Raw genomic sequence first — 13,300 nt, 5'->3', positions numbered from 1 at the left:
GAGAGAGAGAGAATCCCAAACGGATTCTGTCAGCACAGAGCCCAATGTGGGGCTCAAGCTTATGAAACATGAGATCATGACCAGAGCTGAAGTTGGCCACTTAACCAACTGAGCCACCCAGGTGCCCCTCTTATATACCATTAAAATTTTTTTTCAAAGTCAATGAGATAAAGTGAAGCAACATAAAATTCTTGTTTGATGAAGGAAATGGTATTGTAAAAATATACAAAAACAACAACAAAAAGGCAACCTTCTTTTTAGAAGTGATACAAGGAGCAGATCTTTAACAAATTCCCTGTTATTCTACTTGGCTGCGATGCTGTATAAATGAGCTCTTTCTAATCACGTGTAGTGATTACAAGTAGTGGGCCATAGTCTGTAAATCCCAAAAGGTATTAACAATTTTGGAGATGAAAGAATGAGGAGCAAAACAGTAACAACCAGCATGACCTATAAAATTTTGTTTACCAAAGACAGAGATCAAAAATTATGTATCATGTTAAATTTACAAAATAGATGATGTAACATTCAATATTTTCCATGAAAATAAACTATCTTTAAAGATAGATTGCATGTCAATGAATTTAGTAGGAATAAGTAAATATGAAAATGCTAATCCCCTAAGAGCAGGATTAGATATAATTATTATCAGACAAATAGACTTTAAGGCAAAACTATTACTAAGACTAAAGAGGGTAACTTCAAAATATAAAAGATTTTTTCACCAGGGAGATATAACAATTTTAAATTTATATGCACTTAATAACATAACCTGGAAATATATAAAACAAAACAAAACAAAAAGAACTAAAAGAAGGAAACAACAAAAATCATTGTGATGGATTTTAACATACCTCTTTCACTATTCCAGATAGATTACAGATCTAACTGTGAAGGCAAAATGATAAAGCTTTAAGAAGGCAATTTAGGATAATAATTTCATGAACTTGAGGTAGAAATCAGTTTCTTCAAAAAGATGCAAATATTTCCTACCAAGACATAGAAACAACACACTGACCATAAAGGAGAAAAAGTTTGATACATTTGACCAAATTAAAATGAAGAACTTTTGTTTATCAAAACACACCATAAAAAGGTGAGAAAAAACAAACTACAAAATAGGAAAAGATCTTTGCAATACATAAAACTAACAAAAGGTTTACATTGATAATCTATAAAGAAGTCCTAGAGAGTTAAAAAGAAAAAGCTGAGGATCCAGTAGGAAAATGGTCAAACACTTGACAAGTCTCCTCACAAACAGGAAACATAATGGTTAACAAACGTATGAAAAGATGTTAAACTTGATTAATAATCAAGGTAATGTAAATTAAAACAGAACAACTCCTATAAATAAATAAATAAATGACAACACCCAATAAAAAAAAGGGCAAAAAATATGAACAAGTAGTCCACAAAAACCCAAAATGCTAATACCTAATAAACATATGAAAAGATATTCAGTTTTGTTAGCAATTAGGTAAATGCAAACTAAAAATGAGGTAATGGAGCGCCTTGGTGGCTCAGTTGGCTGAGTGGCTGACTTCCGCGCAAGTCATGATGTCACAGTGTGAGTTTGAGCCCCACATTGGCTCTGTGCTGACAGCTCAGAGCCTGGGGCCTGCTTCGGATTCTGTGTCTCCCTCTCTCTCTACCCCACCCCTGCTCAAGCTCTGTTTCTCTGTCTCAAAAATAAATAAACATTTTTAAAAAATTGTAAAAAATGAGGTCCTATTGGTGCCCACCAAATTACAAAAAGTTAAAACATATGAAGTCCAGGTTTGCCTAGCATATGGGGAAAGAAAACTCATATACTCCTGGTGCAAGGGTGAATTGTGACAACCTATTCAGAGCAACGACTAACTGTCAAATAATAAATACCATCACAATGTGATAATAACTATCAAAATTTAAAATATTTTAAAAAATTTTTTTAATATTTATTTATTTGAAAGAGAAGAGAGGGCACATGCACAAGTGGGGGAGGGGCAGAGAGAGAGAGAGAGAGAGCGAGCTCGAATGGGAATTTCAAGCAGGCTCTGCAATGTCAGTGCAGAGCTGGATGTGGGGCTCAAACCCACAAACCGTGAGATCACGACCTGAGCCAAAATCAAGAGTCAGATGCTTAATCAACTGGGCCACCCAGATGCCCCAAAATTTAAAATACTTTTAACTTACAGTTTTAGATTTACATTCTATAGAGATACTTGCACAAGCATGTGCAAGGATATATTTATATGGAATATTATTTATAATAGCTCAAACTATGAGACATCTATGTCAACAGTAGGAGAATGGTTAAAATTTGGATGCCAAAATAATTGTAAAATGGAAACCTCAGTGGCCATTTAAAAATTAAAGGTAAGTCTGGGAGCGCCTGGGTGGCTCAGTCAGTTAAGCATCCGACTTCAGTTCAGGTCATGAGCTTGCAGTCTGTGAGATTGAGCCCCATGTCAGACTCTGTGCTGACAGCTCAGAGCCTGGAGCCTGCTTCAGATTCTGTGTCTCCCTCTCTCGCTGCCTCTTCCCCACTTAGGCTCTGTCTCTCTCTGTCTCTCAAAAATGAATAAATGTTAAAAAAAATTTTAACTAGAGGTAAGTCTGAATTATTATTAATTATGAAGTGAAACGATCATGTAACAATAGGTAAAGGGTGCCTGGGTCGTTCAGTCGGTTGAGCATCCGACTTTGGCTCAGGTCATGATCTCACGGTCTGTGGGTTTGAGCCCCACGTTGGGCTCTGTGCTGACAGCTCAGAGCCTGGAGCCTGCTTCGGATTCTGTGTTTCCCTCTCTCTCTCTGCCCCTCCCCAGTCATGCTCTCTCTCTCTCTCTCTCTCTCTCTCAAAAATAAGTAAAACATTTAAAAAAATTTTTTTAAACCAATAGGTAAAGTATGATATCATTTTGTGAAAATAAAGTGTATGCCTGAATATTCTTCAAAAAAGTCTGGAAAGATACCAAAAGTTTGACTGTGTTTACTTCTTGGGGATGGGTGTTGAAAGAGGTAGAGAGATATCGTAAGTGGTTAGAGATTTTTACTTTCTACATTATAAATTATTTGCATATGTGTATATGATCTATAAATAATTCTGTATCATTGATTTACTTTGCAATAACAAATAATAAAAAATGAACATATGCAGCAGGAAAAAAAACCCAAAACCAAACAACAACAACAAAAAACCACCATGAGATACCATTATACATCTACCAGATTGCCAAAACTTTAAAATCTGACAATGCCCAGCAATAGCACTGCTAGGAATTTACCCAAGGGATACAGGAGTGCTGATGCATAGAGGCACTTGTACCCCAATGTTTACAGCAGCACTTTCAACAATAGCCAAATTATGGAAAGAGCCTAAATGTCCATCAACTGACAAATGAAGAAATTGTGGTTTATATACACAATGGAATACTATGTGGCAATGAGAAAGAATGAAATATGGCCTTTTGTAGCAATGTGGATGAAACTGGAGAGTGTTATGCTAAATGAAGTAAGTCACACAGAGAAAGACAGATACCATATGCTTTCACTCTTACGTGGATCCTGAGAAACTTAACAGAAGACCATGGTGGAGGGGAAGGAAAAAAAAAAAAAAAGGGTTAGAGAGGGTGGGACCCAAAACATAAGAGACTCTTAAAAACCAAGAACTGAGGGTTGATGGGGGTGGGAGAGAGGGGAGGGTGGGTGATGAGTATTGAGGAGGGCACCTGTTGGGATGAGCACTGGATGTTGTATGGAAACCAATTTGACAATAAACTTCATATTTAAAAATAATAAAAAAATAAAATAAAATCTGACAATGCCAAATGCTGGTGGGCATATGGAACAAATGGGATGATTAGAGTGTGGTATTTATATTACCAAATTTTCAGACACATCCCCCTAGGATGCAGAAATTCGACTCTATGTTATACGTCCTGGAGAAACTCATGTGCATGGGCATCAAGACATATAATCAAGAATGTACATAGTAACATTGCTTATGATAGAAATGGGAACAACACAAATATCCATCAACAAATGAATGGATAAATAAATTGTGGCACAAGAATACAATAAAATATTACTGAGAAAGTAAAAAGAAATACTAAAATATAATATATTTATATGTGTATTATATATTAAATATATATTATATAATATAAACTTGTAAGTATATTAAATAATATAGAATGTTTATATATATTTATATGTAAATATATTTATATATGCATAATACACTTATAAATATATAAAATTAAGTAGAAAATAGAGGAGCATCCAAACCAAAAGATTAGTCATTGAAAAGACAAACCTCTTTAAAGATCAATCAAGGCAAAAAAGGGAACGTACAAATAATATTAGAAATAAAACTATAGGATATAACCATAGATGCTGAAGAGACTTTAAACATAGGAAGATACTTTTTTAACAACATTTTAAAAGAAATAGTTGGAGCAACTTTTTGCTAATGAATTTGAAAACAGAATAATATAGCTTACTAAAACTGACTCAGGAAAAAATAGAAAACCTGTAGGATTTTTTAAACTGAATCAGCTTAAATTATTCCCACAAAAGAAAACAATAGACCCAGACAATTTTAGTAGTGAGGTCTCAATAATTCAAGAAGCAAATGATTTCAGCCTTATATAAACTATTCCAGGGACTGAAAAAGAGAAACACACCCAACTCCTTCAACATCAAAAACTTAGTGACACTACATGAAAGGAAAATTACAGACCAAACTCATTCAAACATAGAAGCAAATATCCTAAACAAAATGTTAGGAAAAGGAATCTAGCAATATATGAAATGATAATACACCACATCCAAGTTGGGTCTCACTCAAGAATGCAAGATGAGTGTATCAGTTACCTATGCTGCGTTAAAAGCAAAACAAAACACCAAAACCAAAATGACAACACTTAGAAACAGTGGCTTGCAAAAGTTTATTATTTCTCACAATACTATGGGTTGGCTGGGCTGGTCTTGCCCGGGTTACTTTCGTGGCTGCAGTCAGCTGGGGTTGGATGGCCTAAGATGACCTTACTCACATATCTGGGACTTCATTTGGGATGTCTGGAAAGGTGGGATTTGTGGCCTCTCTCTCCATGAGGGCAATCCTGGGCTTTTTCCATGTTGAGAGAAGCATTCTAAGAAGGAGAGAGCAAAAGAACAAAATCACTTGAGCCCAAGGGTCAGAAATCACTCAGTGTTTCTCCTGCCACATTCTAATTAAACAAAACACAGGCCAAAGCAGATTCAAGAGGAAGGGACTCCACCTCTTGAGGGGGATGAATACCAAAGTGATGTGGCAAAGGAATATAAGGAATGGGAAGAGAGGAGTGTTGTGGCCACCTTTGTAAACAATCTAAACATTGGTTTAATATTAGAAAATCAACTATACCGGGGCACCTGGGTGGCTCAGTCGGTTAAGCGGCCGACTTTGGCTCAGGTCACGATCTCGCGATCCGTGAGTTCGAGCCCCGCGTCGGGCTCTGTGCTGACCGCTCAGAGCCTGGAGCCTGTTTCAGATTCTGTGTCTCCCTCTCTCTCTGACCCTCCCCTGTTCATGCTCTGTCTCTCTCTGTCTCAAAAATAAATAAACGTTAAAAAAAAAAATTAAAAAAAAAAAAAGAAAATCAACTATACCATGTTAAGAGCCAAAAAGCAATACACACACACACACACACACACACACACACACACACACACACACATATGTACACATATGTGCATATACACATACATATATACACATATGTATACACAAACATATATATACACACAGAGACATACACACACATATATATATATACACATAGATCCTTCTCTTCAATATGTGCAGAAAATGCATTTAGTAAAATCCAATACCCATTAAAGATTTAAACAAAAACACCGAAAGGATTTTCTTAGCCTGGTAACCTGTATCTACGCCAAATAACCTACTCCAAATGTTACAGTGAAATATTGAAAATATTCCCTGCAAGACCTGAAAAAAAACAAGTGTGTCTTTTATCATCACCATTTCTAATTCACCTTATTGTTCTGGAGTAGTTAGCTCACACAATAATGTAAAATAAATAAACAAATAATCAGAAAAATAGAAACAAAATCTTCATTGTCTGCAGATGATAAAACTATTAGAATTAATAAGAGAGCTTAGCAAATTTTCAATCAAATCAAGATTAAATCAAATCAAATGCATTTACATTCACCAGCAATAGTAATTAGAAAATGCAAAGATACTATTTTTGTAAGTATCAAAAACTAACACATTTCTGTTTCCAGGTAAGAGGGAGTAAGCTATTCCCTCCTCTCTCTCCCACTGAACACAGCTACAAAACTTGGACAGAATGCATGGAGCAGCTCTTGGATGACCTAAACATAAACAGGAAAAGCTTCTCATTAGCCATCAAGGAAATACAAACTAAAGCCGCAATGAACAATACCACTTTACCCCCTCTAGAATGGCAATAATCAAAAAGAGGCACTAACAAGTGTTGGTAAGGATGTGGGGAAATTGGAGCCCACATACAATGCTGGTAGAAATATAACACAGTACAGCCACAGCCACATATTGAAGAGAACCCTGAGAGAACTGAAACTTGTCTGTACAAAACTTTGCACAAAGATGTTTGTAGCAGTCTTATTTGTAATATTTAGAAGTAGGAACAACACAAATGTCCATCAACTAATGAATGGAGAAACAAAATATGGTATATCTGCACAATATTTGGCTGTAAAAAGGAATGAAGAATGGATTCATGCTGGAACATGGATGGACCCTGAAAACGTAATGCTAACTGAAAAAAAAAAAAACAAAACAGAGAGAAAAGGCACATATTGTATGATTTCAAGATCTGTATTAGGGTTCTCCAGAGAAGAAACTGGCTCACATAATTGTGTAGACTGGCAAGTTAAAACCGACCAGCAGGCTGGACATTCAGGGAAGAGTTGGTATGGAAGGCTCAAGTCCCTCTTTTTCCAGGGACCTCAGGCTTTTCTTGCTAAGGCCTTCAATAGATGGGATTATGACTTCTAATGGGAATGCGGTTTCTTTCTGAGTTGATAAAAGGATTTGTACTGTCCATATACACTGATTTGTACAGTCAATTTTGCAGTATAAGAGACAAAAGCATATGCTCAAGAGAGAATATCACTTCCTGATTCTGTGAACTGACAGAAATTTCTCCCATTTAGGAAAAAGACAACTGAGGGAGGGGCAGTGAGGGTGTTAAATGTCATCAGCCTTGGAGCCAGCAGCGGCAGTGACAAGAAGTAGCATCCCTGGCACAAACATCAACAATTTGACACCAGGTATTGGCAGCCTTGGGAACAGAGATCAGTGAGAGTCTGCAGCCGGCAGGGGTGTGGCCTTCAGCTGGCCTCTGAAGGGAGAAGAGCACGAACAGAAACTTCAAGGCAGCCAAGAGAATAAATTCACAGAACACTTGCGAGATACCACATAGAGATTCCAAGAACTCTTTACGAGGAAACAGAGGCGTTCTTAGAATAGGTGGGGGAAGAGAGAGAAAAACTGCTGTGTGACTACTATTTGGGTCCACACATGGGATATGTGTTTCTTTTCACGGGTTTTTTTTTTTGTCTGTTTGTTTTGTTTTTATGAAACCAATGAGTATATCTCTTTTTTAAAAACTTAAGTGGAACAGTTAGCTTACAGAAGAAAATAGTGGAATTCTGCCCCTTTGACTCTCATTCCCAAATTCCCACTCCTCTTAAGCAACTTCTCTGAACTTTCTTGGCTGTTTATTCTGGTTTTATCTCCATGTATCTAAACTGTGTGCTTATATAGACTTTTTTTTTTTCATTTTTTACTTTAGCTATCATCTGTTGACTTGCTATTATGGTAAATGGAAATTTAGCTCGCTCAAATTATCTCCCTCAAGTACAGGCACACCTTGTTTTACTGTGATTCATGTTATTGCACTTCACAAATAGTGCATTTTTTTTATGAATTGAAGGTCTGTGGTGACCCTGTGTCATGCAAGTCTATTGGCACCATTTTTCCGAGAGCATTTGCTCACTTCATGTCCCAGTGTCTTATTTTGGCAATTTTGCAATATTTCAAACTTTTTCATTATTATTACATTTGTTATTGTGATCGGTGATTAGTAATTATGATTCACTGAGAGCTCAGATAATGCCTAGCAATTTTTAGCAGTAAAGTATATTTAAATTAAGGTATGTACTTTTTTAGACACAATGATATGACACATTTAATAGACTACATCATAGTGTAAACATAACTTTTATAAGCCCCAGGAAACCAAAAAATTCATTTGACTCACTTTATTACGATGCTTGCTTTATTGCCATGGTCCAAAACTAAATATATCTAAAGTGCGTCTGTATGTTCACTTAATATTCTTCATTCCCATTTTCCCAAATTTGTTATATTGGCAATTTTGTTTAAATAAATATTTATTATTTAAATATATATAATATATATTAAATATATATTATAGTTTCTACTATTCATAGCTGTGATAGTATATATTATGATAACATTTCCTTTTTGAACAACTTTATATTTTTTCCAGTATAAATAATTGCTTTGGTTTTTGTTATTTGTTTGCTTAATTTTCCATGTCAAAATCACTAATTCAACTCCAATGGGTCCAACAAAACTAAAAATAATTTTTGAATATATTAAAATACATTGGATACTCTATAAGTTTAGTTTTCTCTCTGGAAGAATCTCTCATGGAGCCCTCTGTCTTCATTCTCTAATTGGTACTGGTTGCTCACTAAGCCTGTTGCCCAGCTGTTATCCTGAAACTTCCCATCGCTAAAATCCAGGGTATTTTTTTTCCCCTTACTTATGTGCTGTGTCTTTCTCTTTCTTGCCTTCCTTTTTTACATCATTTAGTATTTCTGAATAAAAGTGTCAGGATTTTACTTGTTTATCTGAGTGATAATTTTCCTGGGTATAGAATTTTAGATTGGATAGGATTTGTCCTCAGAATTCTAAGCCACTGGCTCCATTTTTTCCCTCAGACTAATCTATTGTTCTTTTTTATTTCTCTTTGTTTTTTTTCCTTTTTCTGAGTCCTGAATTGCCTTTCCTTCCCTTGAATTCTTACTATGGCTTCTTTCTTTCTTTCTTTCTTTCTTTCTTTCTTTCTTTCTTTCGCATTGGTTGTCTTTGTCTTTTTTGTTTGAGTCTTTTTCAAATATTGACTGATCTTTTGTTGTCCATTCAATAGGGCTATTCTGGGGGAAGAAAGCTGAATTTTCTGGCTGGTGGTGGGTACATGGGGATAGAGCTATAAACATTCTGGTTTTCACCTCTCTTGCCACAAAGAGATTCAAAAGAGTGGGTGGAGAGTCATCCTTTACTATAGGGACTTTGTCTTAGTCTCACTCTTTATGGTACCATGCTACTGCTTTGCCCACCACTGTGCTAGTCCCTGAATTGGGGCCTGTCTTTTCAATTTACTCAGATATTAAACCTCCAATTTTCTGCTTTGGGCATAGGAGAGAAATCAGTATGTTATATCAAAGAAAATAGTCAGATATTCTGCATAGGAAAAGATCCTGGAAAAAGGATATCTAACAGTTAAACATAGCAGATTGAACATATGGCACTTATTTCTGTTGCCTCTAGAAACTCTGCTAAAATGAGAATAAAATTTTTGAAATGAATAAACACAGTAAAGAGAGAACACGAACAGCGATGTAGCAGTCAGGGTTCTGGCAGAAAACAGATTGGCACACTCAAATGAGAATTGAATAGAATTTAATAAGAAAACTATTTACAGAGGTGTGGGCAGGATCAAGAGAACCAACAAGGGATGGAGAAGTACATGGGGTCTAACAGCATTTGGAAACTATCACCATCTCTAAGCCTTTAGAGGCAAATGGAAAGAATGACTGCTGAACGTGGTAAAAGCCCTAGACATAGCAGAGAAGAACCCTATAGGAGCCACAGAATTAGGTAGAAGTATTATGCCACAACCAAAAAGACAGTGGCCTTCCAGGGAGCAAGCATGCAGGGAGAAGGCAGCAATGGGAATAAATACTCCTACATCTACAATTCTATCTCCTCCTACTCTCCAGTCTTCTGACAGCACCTCCAATTAGCTGAATCCAACTGGAAGCCAAAAGTCAAGGGAGCCTACGTCCATTTCTCTGCACACAGAGCAGGGCAAAAAGAGATGGAGAATGGATTTGGAAGAGCAACACAGATAAATAACACAAGCACAGACAAGAGATGTCAACCAATTTTTAGAAGACAATTTTTTTTTAATTTTTAATTTTTTTTTTTTTTTTGAGAAAGAGAGAGGGAGTGTGAGCAAGGGAGGAGCAGAGAGAGAGGGAGACACAAATTCTGAAACAGGCTCCAGGCTCTGAGCTGTCATACAGAGCCTGACATGGGGCTTGAACTCACAGACTGTAAGATCATGACCTGAACTGAAGTCGGATGCTTAATGATGGAGCCATCCAGGTGCCCCCCAAAACATTCTTATATTGCTCTTTTTTTTGTTTTTTGTTTTTGTTTGTTTGTTTTTTTTTTTCCAACGTTTATTTATTTTTGGGACAGGGAGAGACAGAGCATGAACAGGGGAGGGGCAGAGAGAGAGGGAGACACAGAATCGGAGACAGGCTCCAGGCTCTGAGCCATCAGCCCAGAGCCTGACGCGGGGCTCAAACTCACGGACCGTGAGATCGTGACCTGGCTGAAGTCGGACGCTTAACCGACTGCGCCACCCAGGCGCCCCCTTATATTGCTCTTGATATGCTATCTATTGACTTCATATTATAGAATAGTGGGATTTAGTACACTTAACACCTCCTTCCTTCCCTTCATACTCCCAAAATATTTGTTTCACATTTTTTGTTTACATCAATATTTATAATATGCTTGTGTTGTTATACTACTGAACTTCGGTTCAGGTCATGATCTCACAGTCTGTGAGTTCAAGCCCCACATCAGGCTCTGTGCTGACAGCTCAGAGCTTGGAGCCTGTTTCAGCTTCTGTGTCTCCCTCTCTCTCTGCCCCTCCCCTGCTCACACTCTGTCTCGCTCTCAAAAAAATAAACATTAAAAAAAATTTTTTTAAGAATATTTTTGGAAAAATAGAATTAAAAACAGAAGAAACAGCTAAAATAATTCAAAATTTTGCTTATAGGGAGCACATTTCAAGGATGGGAATGGTGGTTCAGGGTTCTACTATTATTATAAACCTTATGATCATATTAGACTTTTTCAAATAATGTATGTATTTCACTTTCATAAAAGCTAAAGTAACTTTTAAACAAAGGAAGAAAAGATGTATGTGTGGCCATTAAAATAGTAAGGTTTACTCAGGACTTGGAGAAAAAAAAAAAAATGCCTAAGGGGAAAGACATGTGGTAGAGGACATACTGGATCTCATCAAATCCCTCAGAATTCAGATTTAAAATTAAAAAATTGAAAAAAAATCACTGGAGGGATTCAGAGGCAGATTTAAGCAAACAAAAGAGAGAATCAGTAAACATGAAGATAAGAATGAAAAGTATTGGGTGTGAGGAACAGAAAGAAAAAGACTGAAAAAGACAAACAGAACAGCTGAAAGACACCACTAAACAGACCAGCATACACATTGTGGGAGTCCCAGAACGAAAAGAGAGAAAAGGATAGAGAGAATATTTGAAGAAATAGTGGCTGAAAACTTGTCAAATCTGATGAAATACATGAATATAAACATCCAAGAAGCTCAGTGAACTATAAGTAAGAAGAACTGAAATGGACCCACATCAAAACATGTTATAATCAAACTTTTAAAAGATGAAAAAAGAATCTTAAGAACAGCAAGAGTGAAGCAATTCACTGCATGCAAGGGAGATGATTGTCAGCAGATTTCTCCTCAGAAATTTTGGAGGCCAATATATTCAAAGTGCTAAAAGAAAAAAAACTGTCAACCAAGAGTCCTATATCTAGCAAAACTTCTTTTAAAAGTTAAGGAGAAATTGCTACATTACTGGCAAACAAAAGTTGAGAGAATTTGTGACCATTAGACCTACCTTCAAGAAATGCTCAATTGGTTGAGCATCTGACTCTTGATTTCAATTCAGATCATGATCCTGAGGTCATGGGATGGAGCCCTGCATTGGCTCAGCCTGGAGCCTGCTTGAGATTCTCTCTCTCTCCCTCTGCTTGCATGCTCTCTTTCTCTCTCTCTCTCAAAAAAGAAAGAAAGAAAGAAAGAAAGAAAAAAAGAAAGAAAAAAAAAGAAATGCTCAAGGGAATCCTGCAGGGTGAAATGAAAGGACACTAGATAGTAACTTGAAGCCATATAAAGAAATAGAAACCTCCCTCAATAAAGATAAATATACAGCAATTATAAGAGCTAGTATTATTGTAACAATAGTTTGTAACTCCCATTTTTTGTTTTCTACGTGATTCATGAGACTAATACATTAAAAATATATTAGTCTACAAGCTAGTATTATTGTAACTTTGGTTTATAACTCTACATTTTATTTCCTACATAATTTAAGAGAGTAATGTATTTAAAAGAATTTTTACTTTATGTTTTGGGACATCGACAGTTGAAAGGCGTGGGAATGGAACTTTAAAGGTTCAAAGTTTTATAGGCTATTGAAGTTAATTTGGTATAAATTCAAATTGGAGTGTTTTAAATTTAGGATATTAAATGCAATCCCATGGTAACCACCAAAAAATAGCTATAAAATATACACGAAAGGAAATGAGAAAGGAATTTAAACATTTCACTACCAAAGAAAATCACCTATATACAAAAGAACAGAAGTCCCTCTTTATCAGTAATTACTTTAAATGTAAGTAGATTAAACACTCCAATCAAAAGACAGAGATTGTTCAAATGTATAAGAACACATGATACAAATATATGTTATGTACAAGAGACTCACATTAGATCGAAAGACACAAATAGGTTGAAAATGAAAGGTTGGAGGGGTGCCTGGGTGACTCAGGTGGTTAAGTGTCCAACTTTGGCTCAGGTCATGATTTCATGGTTTATGGGTTCAAGCCCCATGCTGGGCTCTGTACTGACGGCTCAGAGCCTGGAGTCTGCTTCATATTCTGTGTCTCCCTCTCTCTCTCTGCCCCTCCCCCACTACTGCTCTGTCTCTCTCTCTCTCTCTCAAAATAATAAACAAACATTAAAAAAAAAGTAAAGAAAAATTTAAAAAAAAGAAAATGCAAGGTTTGAAAAAGATATTCCATGAAAATAGTAACCAAAAGAGAGCAAGGGTGACTATACTAATATTAGAAAAAATAGACTGTAAGTCAATACATCAAGAAAATACAACAATTATAAGCACT

At 36.2% G+C, this 13,300-nt stretch overlaps 1 protein-coding gene across 6 annotated transcripts in view; it reads right to left on the bottom strand.

Moving 5' to 3' along the window:
• Positions 1 to 4,915: 4,915 nt before the first annotated feature.
• The window catches only part of LOC147582294 (uncharacterized), a 42,486-nt gene continuing 34,101 nt past the window's right edge, over positions 4,916 to 13,300 (bottom strand). For all 6 annotated transcript variants that reach the window (XM_086700125.1, XM_086700121.1, XM_086700120.1 and 3 more), the window contains one exon: positions 4,916 to 5,138. The gene's annotated coding sequence lies outside the window, so the exon portion shown is untranslated. The remainder of the gene's footprint in view (positions 5,139 to 13,300) is intronic.

This window comes from Puma concolor, chromosome A3, assembly GCF_028749965.1.
Source record: "Puma concolor isolate L17-30 chromosome A3, mPumCon1.1.hap2, whole genome shotgun sequence".
Taxonomy (NCBI): Eukaryota; Metazoa; Chordata; class Mammalia; order Carnivora; family Felidae; genus Puma; species Puma concolor.
This window is presented reverse-complemented; position numbering and strand designations above follow the sequence as displayed.